Below are 12,471 nucleotides of genomic sequence, written 5' to 3'. Positions count from 1 at the left end.
AGCCATTGCTCAGAGTCTACATAGTAGGGGGGAGCTGGGTATGAGGAGTGCTCAGGGCTGAGAGAACCCAGCACCAGTATTACCTGTTGTCAGGGGCCAGTAGACGACCAGGACTACTCCAGATATCCAACTAGGGACTGCTTCCAGGATCAGTGGATAGCGACTGCTCCAGCTGATCATTTAGGGACTGCTGCCTGAGGACACGCTGCAGCTGCTCCAGTCACCCCAGGACCAGGCCCACTGTTGCGATCTGCTCAAGTAGTGGTTGGTGTGACTGTCCCCATGGAGCTATCTGATCAACTGTTTCTGGGGACAACTGCTTGTGTGGCCCTGGAGTCAGCCACACATGCCATTGTAGAAGTCATGGAGGTTTCAGAAAGTCATGCAAACCATGATTTCCTAAACCTTTATTACAGATAAGGAGGCGTAGTTATGGCTCTTCTGGGGCTTGCTAGTATTGTTGGCTATACTAGCTGCCTGTGCCAGCACTTGCATCCTCAATTAAGATGTTAAATTAGGTCTGTTTCCTCTATAGGAGTGCTTGGAGTTGAATTTTTAACAATTCGCACCCCTTTGCTCAAGTATGCCAGGCCAGAAATAACCACATTTCTACTTATGGAGATATACACCTCATAGAGCTGGAAAGAACCACGAGAGGTCATTGAGTCCAGTCTCCTGCCCTCATAGCAAGATCAAGTATCATCCCTGATAGATTTGCCCCAGATCTCTAAACAGCCCCCTCAAGCATCTAATTCATAACCCTGGATTTAGCAGGCCAATGCTCAAACCACTGAGCTATCCTTCCTCCTCCTTCCCCACCTTTCCCCCCCCCCCCCCGCAGAAGTCAAAACACAAAAGTTAAATTAGTACATTTATAACAGACAATCATCTCAATCAATGATTCATTTGAAATAAAAGAACCATACAGAGAGAGTTATATTTTTGTATAGCTAAAAAGTGTGTCCAAAAGATCTAATGGGCAAGAAGCATTCTGTCTCTCTCTCTTGGTGAACAGCAGGATTTACAGCCATAGGGAAAGTTTTATTTGCAGAAGCTTTCTATCCAAAATAGCTTCAGTGACTTTTTGGGAGTCACAGGGTTTTTTTACACAATTTCAGAACTGGTCAGTTTGTTAAAGTGATCTAAGAAGTAGAGAGGGATAGGGAAGGAACTCTGCTCATGGGTTCTGTAAGCTACTGGCTGCTCTCCATGCATTAATAGATATTCAGACTGAGAGATGACATATAGCAAGGACTTTACTATGACAAGTGACAGAGATGTGGAACTTTGCTGAAGCTCTAGCAGATAACAGCAGAGATGAGTGAATTCTGGTGAAGCCCCTTCTGTCCAGTCAATAAATAAAGTTGAAATTGCTTCAGGTGGGATCTATGGAGGAGAGACTCTAGGGCTACTGACATCAAATTGCGAGGGGGGTTCTGTGGATGGGGAAAGGGAATGTGATGAGGCATGGGGAATTTGCCTCTTGGATATTCACATCAGCAGGTAATTGTCCACTGCCAAAGTTACTGAGATAAAGTACTATTACTTACTGTTAATACAAGAGTGGCCACACAAGATAGGAACAATGGTCCATATATCCAAATGCCCAGTCTTCTGACAATGGCCAATGCCAGGTGTTTCAGATGAAATTAACAGAACAGGGCATTTGGTGAGTGATCCATACTTTACTGCATGGATGGTGCATGAACTGCCAGCTGGGGGAGGCTATCCCCAACCCAGCCCCTTCTGTTCAAGGTTCCATCCCCTCTCTGTCCCCTCACCAGTGCCTAGGATCCCCCATCACAACAGTCATTTCCTACCCCAAGCCTCAGGCTAACTCCCCAGGAGTGGCTGCAGACCCCATACCGCAGATCTCCAGGAGGACAGGCATTACAGCTGCAGCTCCCTTAACCCCAAAGTGACAGGAGAGTGGGAAATGTGGCCACAGCCCCAAGGTGGAATGATCCCAGTCTCCCAGCACCGGAACACTGGGAGAGTGAATGGCAGAGCCTAATATAGAAGTGACTGGGGCTACATCTAGACTGCATCCCTTTGTCAACAGAGGGATGCAAATAAAGCACATCGAAATTGCTAATGAAGCAGGGATTTAAATATTTCGCGTCTCATTAGCATAAACATGGACGTCGCTTTTTTTCAAAATGGAGCTTTTCCGAAAGAAACCCCCGGCAGTCTAGACACATATCTGTCGAAAATAAACCCTTTTTCCACAGATCCTGTATTCCTCGGGTTTACAGGCTCTGTCAAAAAAGTGTTTATTTTCAACAGATCTGCGTCTAGACTGCCGTTTTTTTTAGAAAAAGCTCCATTTCAAAAAAAAGTGTCGGCCATGTTTATGTTAATGAGGTGTGGGATAGTTAAATCCCTGCTTCATTAGCAATTTTGACATGCCTAATCTACATCTCTCTGTTGACAGAAAGGTGTAGTTTAGAAACACCCTGGCTGTGTCCAGACTCAGGGTTTTTTTCGGGAAAAGTAGCCTTTTTCCGAAAAAACTTCACCTGCGTCTAGACTGCAGCCGCGTTCTTTCGAAATTAAATCGAAAGAACATGGCTTTTCTTTCGACAGCAGTAAACCTCATTTCACGAGGAAGAACGCCTTCTTTCGAAAGTGCTTCTTTTGAAAGAAGGCGTTCTTGAATGTAAATAGGGCTTCTTCAAAAGAGAGCATCCAGACTCTCTGGGTGCTTTCTTTCGAAAAAGCGGCTTGCTCTTTCGAAAGTTCCGCATGCAGTCTAGACGCTCTCTTTCGAAAGAGGCTCTTTCGAAAGTATCTTTCGAAAGAGCCTCTTTCAAAAGAGGCTTGCAGTCTAGACATAGCCTCTGGGAAACACAAGGGGGAAGATCTAGGGACAGATCATAGGCCTAGCCATTTGGGAAGGCATTGCTACCTCCAACCCATGATATCTGCCTCCTATACCCTGCTGTCCATTTCCAGCATCTGCAGTCCAAAGTTAGGAACACCCAGAGCATGGGGTTGCATCCTGGATCATCTTGGCTAATAACTATGAATGGAATTATCCTCCATGAACTTATCTAATTTATTTTTAAACTGAGTTATACTTTTGGTCTTCATCACATCCCCTGGTATCAACTTCCATGAATTGACTGTGTGTTGTGTGAAGTACTTCCTTTTGGTTTTTTATACCTACTGCCTATTAATTTCATTGGAAGATTTCATTGGAAGATTTCCATGATGTAAAGGAGTAGATAATACTTCCTCCACACCATTCATGCTTTTATACACTTCTAGCATATCTCTTTTAGTCATCTATTTTTCAAGCAGTAAAGTTCCAGTCTTTTTAATATCTCCTCATATGGAAGCTTTTCTAAACCCTGACTAATATTTTTGCCCTATTCTGTCTCTTTTGTAATTTTGGTATACCTTTTTGTTGATAGGAGTGAACAGAACTGCATATAGTATTCAATATAAGTGCATATCATGGATTTATATAGTTTTATCATTATTATTTCTTATTACAGTTTGGGCCTCCCTGGTCCAGCACCCCTGGACATGATGTGTCCTGCATGAGGGGATACACCTGGCCAGGGGAGCTCCCTTGCTATTGGCCTCCTAACCCTCTACATCTCCCTGCTGCAACTGCTCCTGGCTGTGCCCAACCCCGTTGCCCTTAGAATCAGGCTCCAGCTCCAACTCCTCCTGTGACTGGCCAGGCTGGGGCTCTCTGAGGCTGGAGTTTCATGGTTGCTGGGATCGGGGCTCCCTGACAGCCATCAGCTCCTCTGTTGCCACCAGGGCCGGAGCTCCCAGCTGCTGCCAGAGCTTCAGCTGCCCAAGTGCTGCTGGAGTCAGAGATCCCCAACACACTACCCGTCCCCCCTGCCATGCAGCTCCCGGACTAGTAGCCACCCCCGTCACACTCCTATCCCCACTGCCAGATCACCCTACCCCTGGGCTCCATGGTCTAGGAACATGTTGCCAGACCAGAGAGTCCCAGTTTAGGGAGTTACAATCAGTATCTATACCTTCCCTAATGATTACAAATATTCTGTTCACTTTTTGATTGCCATCACACATGAAGTGGATGTTTTCCTGAGACATGTTTTCCTGACAGTGATGACTCCAAAGTTTCTTTCTTGAGTGTGAACATCTATTTTAGATTGCATCATTTTGTATGCATAGTTGAGATTATGTTCGTCTGTGGTGTTCTTAAAATGAACACGTGCTGTTTCATCATCCAAAACTGCTTTAACATGAAATATACAAGACAGTGTGTCTAAAACAGATCAGGAGACATACAATTATCCTCAAGATATTCAGTCATTAATTTAGTTAACATAGTATATTCTAATGAGTGTCATCAGTATTGAAGCACATTCTCTGGAATGATGGCTGAATCACGAATGGGGCATACCAATACTTAGAATTTCTGACACATAAATAGCTTGCAATGCCAGCTACAAAAGTGCTATACAAACACCCTTTCTCACTTTCAGGTGACATTGTAAATTAGAAGTGGGCAGCTTCATCTCCCATAAATGTAAAAAAAACCCTCAATTGTCATAGCAATTGGCTAAGTAAGAAGTAGGATTGAGTGGACTTGTAAGCTCTAAAGCAGGGGTAGGGAACTGTTCTTTTTTTTATTCAGGGGCCACCGATTCACAGAAAAATCAGTAAGAGGCCACATATATATTGAGAAGCAAAAAAACAAACAACCCCTCCCCAAAACAAACGAAAAAACCCTGTCTCTGACCTAGCCCCAAAATGAGAAGCAAAACAGAAAAACAAAGACAACTCTTACTTACCTCGCCTCCACTAAAACAACTTGGGATCCTGGGGCTCCCCTTTTGCTTGAGACCTGAAGGAGTTACTGAAGCTTGAGGCTCATGGTCCAGCTCTGTGGGGAGGTGCTAAGGCTCAGGGCTTAGCTGGTGCACATCTTTCAGGCCCGTGGGAGGCTCTGAGGTTTAGAGACTTGCCATCTATTCCTTTCCTAGTGATTCCTAAAGTTATGTTTGATTATTTTTATTGAATGGGACTTTTTTGAGTGTTTGTGTTCTAATCATACCTGTATTTTATCATTTTACATCTTCTACTATTTACTAAGACATACCTAATGTCCTTTAATAGCTCCTCCCCTAAGAGATGTCTCCATCTGATTCATGTGCACCTCCACACCTGTCGATTTTCCCTCAGCCTTTAGTTTAGAAACTGCTCTAAAACCTTTTTAAGTACCAGCAATCTGGCTTCATTTTGGTTTAGGTGGAATCTATTCTTCCTGTATATGCTCACAGACTCATAGAAGACTAGGGTTGGAAGAGACCTGAGGAGGCAATCCCATCCAACCCCCCACTGAAAGCAGAACCAAGCACAACTAAATCATTCCAACCTGGACTTTGTCAAGCCTCACTTTATAAACCTGTAAGGATAGAGATTCTAGCATTGCATTCCAGTGCTTTACCATGCTACAAGTCAAGTAGTTTTTTGTAATATCCAACCTAGACTTTCCCCATGCATCTTTAGAGCTCTGCTTCTTGTTCTGTCACCTTCCACCACTGAAAATAGCCTAGCTCCATCCTCTTTGAAACCCCCCTTCAGGTAGTTTAAGGGTTGCCATGCATTCTTCTCATTTGCACACTACATAAGCCAAGTTCCCTCATCCTCTCTTCATGAATCATGTTTCCTAGCCCCATAACCACTTTTTTTGCCCTCCGCTGACCTCTCTTCAATTTGTCAACATTCTTTCTGTTGTGGGGCACCCAAATCTGGACACAGTACTCCAGATGAGGCCTCATCAGTGTCAACTAGAGGGAAATAATCACGTCACTCAGTCTGCTGGGAATACTCCTACTAATGTATCCCAATATGCTGTTAGCCTTCTTGGTAACAAAAGCACAGTGTTGACTCATGTCCAGTTTCTTGTCTACTGTAATCCATAGGTCCTTTTCTGCAGATCTGTCACCTAACCAATTGGTCCCCAGCCTGTAGCAGTGCATGGGATTCTTCTGTCTTAAAGGCAGGATTCTACACTTCTGCTTGTTGAACTTCATCACATTTCTTTTGGCCCATTCCTCCAATTTGTTTAGATCACTCTGAACCCTATCCCTGCCTTCCAGTATATCTACCTCTCTCCTCAACTTGGTGTCACCCACAAACTTGACGAGGGTGCAATCTATCCAAGTACCCAGATCATTAACAAAGATGCTAAATAGAACTAGCCCCAAGAGAGCTAGCCCCAACCCCCAAAACACATTGTTACTGAACATTGAGCTGTTGCTCACTATCTCTTGAGCCCAATAATCAAGCAAACTTTCTATCTATATTATAATCCATTCATTTAAGTCACACTTCTGTAACTTGCAGGCAAGAATACTGTTGGCGACTATATCAAAAGCTTTGTTAAAGTCAAGGTATATTACATCCACTGTTTTCTCCATATCCAGAGATCCAGTTATCTCATCACAGATGGCAAATTAGGTTGGTCGGGTATGACTTGCCTTGGTGAATCTATGTTGACTGTTTCTGATCACCTTCATCTCCTCCAAGTATTATGAAATGGATTCCCTTGAGGACCTTCTCCATGATTTCTCTAGGGACTGAGGTGAGGCTGACCATTGTGCAGTTTTTCGGATCCTCCTCCTTCCTTGTTTTAAAGATGGGAACCGTATTTGGCTTTTTTCAGACATCCAGAATGTCTCCTCAGTCACCACAAGTTTTCAGAGATAATGGTCAACAACTCTGCAATCACATCAGTTAATTCTTTCTGTACCCTCAAATGCATTAGATCTGGCCCCATGGACTTATTCATGTCCAGCTTTTTAAAATAGTTATTTCACTACTGAGGGCTGCTCATCTCCTTTCTATACTGTGCCACCCAATGCAGCAGTTTGGGAAGGCTCACTCTTCATATAATACATTATATAACACATTAATACAACGTGAATTGGTAGATACTGATACAGATACATTCCCTCTCAAGAGTGGTTCTGGATAGAAAAGTATTGTTATTAAGGACATACAGGAAAGGAATTTTATGACTGCAGAAATTCTGCATGGGGGTTCAGGCTGGTGGTGTTTGTTAGTTTTAATAGGAAAACTAACTATTTGAACTTGACCCTTACTGCTGCTGACAACACTTGCGGAAGGGTTAAATAAATAAAAAAGGAAAACTTCATATTCACTTTTAGCTACAAAGATATTTCTGGAGGTTAGTAGTTACAAGGAAAAGGGAGGAAGAACCCTCACAATTCATATCTACAAAGTGAAAGATCAGTTACCATAAAATAGCTGTTTCCTCCTGGTACTTCAAGAGGAACAGTATTTAAATAACAAAATGAAAACAAAACGTATGTTTAAAAACATATGTCCTTTACTTTTATTTAGAGTTAGCTCAACATGGCAGCCACAACAACAACCAAAACTGTAAATATCTCCTCAGAAAATTGAATTATGGAAAATTTCCACCAACTCCAGATGACAGAAATCATAACATTTTAGCAACATGCTAGCACCATGACCCTATCATTTATTTTCCTAAGGAAAATCAGGCAATTTGCTAGTGAGTGAAGGTCCTGAAATGAGAGCTGTCCAGTGTCCTTCATTCCCACATACTTTCATGGAAGTTGGGGTAGGTCTACACTACCACCCTAGTTTGAACTAGGGTGGTAATGTAGGCAACCGGAGTTGCAATTGAAGCCCGGGATTTGAATTTCCCGGGCTTCATTTGCATAAAGGCGGGCGCCGCCATTTTTAAATGTCCACTAGTGCGGACTCCGTGCCGTGTGGCTACACGCGGCACAGACTAGGTAGTTCGGAGGAGTAATGGTAGGAAGCCTAGTCCGAACTACCTAGTCCGTGTCGAGTATAGCCGCGCGGCACGGAGTCCGCAGTAGCGGACATTTAAAAATGGTGGCGCCCGCCTTTATGCAAATGAAGCCCGGGAAAATCAAATCCCGGGCTTCATTTGCAACTCCGGTTGCCTACATTACCACTCTAGTTCAAACTAGGGTGGTAGTGTAGACATACCCTTAGATTTCTCAGAATCATGCCCCACTTGCTATATGTAAGGGGACTGTTAGCCTCGTACTAAAACTCAGTGGGAGTTTTTGGTTGGCCAGCTCCCAGTACCAAAAGGGGAAAGGTCCATGAGAAATCAAGGCTCTGAGACTGACAGACCCCAGGGACAATGGGAAGAAGCCAACACTCCAGGTCAGCCTGATTGACAGGTTGGACAGGCCAATGGGGGAATTAGGAGGCTAGGTCCCGTCCTCCATGTGTGCTGGGATTTTTCTGGGTCTGAGTCAAAGGGGGAGAGAGCTAAGAAGAGTAGCAAGAGGTCCAAGCTGTACTGTGCAGCAGACCTGCAGTGACCGAGCCAGAGGCCCATATAGCCTGCAGAGCACAGACTCTGTGCTAAGGGGTAGACCTGAAGTGACAGAGCCAGACACATACAACCCAAGGAGTGCAAGCTGCACTGAGAGGCAGACCTACAGTGACCGGAGCCAAAGGGGTCAAAGAAGCTACTCAAGGAGCTGGAGGCTGGCAAAGCAACATAGTCTGCAGCTGGGTGCGGTAAGCAGCTGGGACCAGCAAAGGAAAGAAAAGAGGCTCTGGCCAGGGAGACGCCACCAGCCAAGAGGGATTGTAACTCCAACTGTGAGAGGGGTCCTGCCACCTAGAACCTGAAGTCCTGTGGTCGCTGCCAGATCAAGCGTGTCCAATCTGCCGCCCCCCCTGAAGCACAGCCAGGGCCTGAGAGAGAACCTTGGGACCTATAAGGAACAGATTGTTGACTGTCCTTACACTCTGCAAACTGCTGTTTGTGACATCCCCGTGCTACAGAGTGGGGCTATGTGTTCTCTTTTAACCTTTTTCATTTTTCCTTATTGTTTTCTTTTTAATCAGTTGCTGTTTAATAAATTGTATTTGCTTTGAACTGTATGTAATGATCACTGGGTCAAGAAAGCATCCAGTGTGAAGAGAGCACCCTGGAGTGGGGACACCCTAGCCCCTGCCCTAAGTGGCTACAAAGTCGGGGATTAAGCCCCAGAAAACCTGGGCAGAACCTTGTTGGGATTTCAAGGACTCGGCTACTCATGAGTGTGGAAGGGGAGCTCTTAGGGTCAGGGAGGCCTTTGGATAAAAGAAGTGGGAGTGCGGACTCCGATCCTTTCGCTGGTCCATTTCACTGGGGTAGTATAGAAGTCAGGAAAATTCCCCACAATAGCGGGACCATTCCCCTGCTTATGTATAATGTAAATAGTAAGCCTTCCATGAACTTTATTAAGCCTTTCTAATTTTCTATCTGTTCCTGAAAGTGCCGCTTTTAGCAATATAAAACTTGGGCACCCCCCCCCATCAACCTATGACATAACATATCAACCATTATTGACTCTTATCTTGCCACACCCTCACATCAACTTCCTCCCCCAAATAAAACCTATTCTCCCTTCCTCCCATTACCCCTCCTGAGTTGTTTATTCTTCCTACCCCTCCACTGGGAGATTTACTGTCTGGGGCTAATTGGGTGAAATTAAATTCACTCTTCTTCCTTATCTTCAAGGGAGGATGTTGCGGAAGCTCGCTGCCACTGTGACTTGCTGATAACAGGTTATAGAAGATTCTTCGTTTCACACTTACCCCTACTCCCAGGGGAAGTGGAGTTGACCAGTGATTTTCATGCCCCTTAGCAGGGATAAGATGAAGTGTGCAGACAATTTAGGCTATCAGTGTGTTCTATCTCCCTGCAAATTTGCTGGGTAATCAAATATTTACTGCAAGTCTTCAAAACACTGAGTTCTCAAGCAGTATGAAAGGGACACTACATTTGATATCCCCTCACCAGCAACTGTTTGAAACCATCAAAGCTCGCCTAAAGAATTACTCAGATTCATTTAATCTGGTTCAAAGCTTATCACAAAGATGGGCATGCTTGGCTTTGAATGCCAAATGGATTTTCCCAGTCATAATGGACAAATTCTTCAGGCCATCCTGACTTTTACATGCTCGTATATCTATGCAAAATAGGTATATTCAATACTTTGGAAATCTAGGCCAGAATGATTTGCTCATAAACCTTCGAAAATACTGCCTACTGTTTGCACCTTATCCACTAGTGTATGACATTAGGTTGCTAAAAAGATCAGCTAGCAACAACTGTTGTATAACAAGCAGGTCTAACCTTGACTCTGAAAATTAAGTTTAATTGAAAGGCATGAGATTGATTCTCTGAATTTCTTAATTACTGAAAAATGGAGTTCACTGTCAATGTAAAAGAGCAAAGAAGCAGAGAAGAGTAGCTTTTTTATTCTGTGGATGCAGTATGGCCTTATTCACTTCTTTACACCTTCCAGTGAAATTTGCACTGCTCATTGCAACACAAGTGGCTAATTTATTTGAAACTCCATGATTTCTAACAATGTCTTTCCTAAGTACAACATAAAAGAGAATGCAAAAAAAGAATAAAATGTCCATTTTTTTTCATGTAAAGTGCAGAGGGAAAAGAGAAATGAGGATTTAGGAGAATGCTTTCCAATAGATTTAAATAATGCTAAGCATTAGCACTGCTGTGTGGGAGTAAGAACTATAAAGCTTTTGGCCGATAGGCATTGTAATATAATGACGCTGGGCTCTGCTTTCAGAGCCTGATATTTTGAGAGACTTGTGGTATTCAGATGAAACTGGAGATAATAAAACTATTCATACCAATACACAGAATTTTTAATGTTTGTTTTTTCTTAACTCTGATGTAGCTCCTTTTTTATTACAGTCTGTGGTCATGCATTTTCACCTGTCCAAAGAAGAATTCCCAATCTTCTAAATACTGTGTTTTTTAAAAGTCCTGCTCTAAATAAAATGGATTGTTTAGCACCAATACTGAGCTAAGTCCGTGATTTAAGTGTTAATATGCTGGGAAGCTATACCATATGATTCTAGCTGCCTTAAGATGTAAAATTTCACAATCAGTGCTGCAGGATACAGGCAATGAGGCTGTGTGCTTGCTGTCCAGCCACAGAGCCTCAATCTTTGTAAGAGCAGAGATATTAATTAAGACAATTGTCACAATGATTTTTCTGTATGCTTCTTATTTTTCAATGACAACATAAAATGATTAAGTTATGTTTCAGTATTAAAGACCCAAAGACACTGAGTACCAAGTCATATACTTTCTGGCATGATTTCTCTTTAAAATCACTTTCCTCAGCAGAAGGTCATGGTGCTGTACAAGCTTCTGTAAAAAATAATTTCTTCTCCTGAGCAGTGAAAGGAAAATTAGGTTTATTCTTTTCATTTCAGTGGCTCCTGAGTCTCAGACAAGGAATTACTCCTGCTGTTTTAGGAATTAATATCAGAAATCCAAGCAAGAATATTTAGCTGCTGAATAGACAGTAACTGTTACAGAATGATCAGCAGCAGGCCCAGTAAAAACCTTAGTATTGGTATATTATTCCTCCCAGATAGAATGTGAAAGCCATGTCACAATGGAATACCCACAGTTCTGTGTGCTAATTACTGTACCCTGTTAGTCTTGACACATTAGTCAGTATTAGACTTAACTATTTATTAACTGATAGATGCATCACTATAACAAATTACCATAAGTCCTGAATGCAAGGTCCTCTGTACACCATTTGTTAGGGGTCTATAAACACAGATGAATCGACCATCTTGAACCAGTTAGTATCAAAGTCTACTGCAATAAATGTCAATAGTAGATGATAAAATGATATATACAAAGACATTATGTTTTCATTACATTCAATATTTTTACCACATGCTATTTTCAAGAACAGTAGAGTTCTGAATCAAAATAAAACCAAATTTCAGAATATTGAAATCACCCCCAAAAGAGAATAACTTTTCTCTGCCAATTCTAATGAATAACCCTTGAAAGAAACTAGCAAATGAAGTAGTGGCTTCTCCCGCTCTTGCTGTCCTCAAATCAAAACTGTATGCTTCCCTGGAAGATATAATTTAGCCTCCAGGTTATGTTTTATTTAAACACAGGTTGTGTGGCAGAATATGGAGGTAATTGAGTGAAATGTAATGGGATATATTTGAAGTCAGATTGGATGATTCAATATGATTACTTCTGGCTTTAAATGCTATGAATGAATCTATGCAGCTGCTTTATTTGTCTAATTTCTTCCCCTTATAATTGTGCAGTTAATCTCTAAATATGATTCTAATGGAAGTTAATGCAGTGACATCTTTGAGTTTACAGGCAGTTTGAAATAATGGGCCAAATTTTCTGATACTGTAAGAATGTGAAGCTCCACTAATGCCAATTGAATCTCATCATTTACATGAGTAGAGAATCTGGCTCAATCCCTCAAAGAAAACTGTGATGTCGACCTATTCATTCCAATGGGTGGTTAACTGAAGGCTAACAATATTAAATGGTATTTGGTGCAATAAAGGTGGAATAAAATCAATGAATGATTTGATCTCTATTAGTATGCCAAGAGGATAGAGTGTAAAGAGATGATGCTG

The sequence above is a fragment of the Pelodiscus sinensis genome, chromosome 5 (genome assembly GCF_049634645.1).
Source record: "Pelodiscus sinensis isolate JC-2024 chromosome 5, ASM4963464v1, whole genome shotgun sequence".
NCBI classification, from domain to species: Eukaryota; Metazoa; Chordata; order Testudines; family Trionychidae; genus Pelodiscus; species Pelodiscus sinensis.
Note: the sequence above shows the minus strand (reverse complement) of the source record.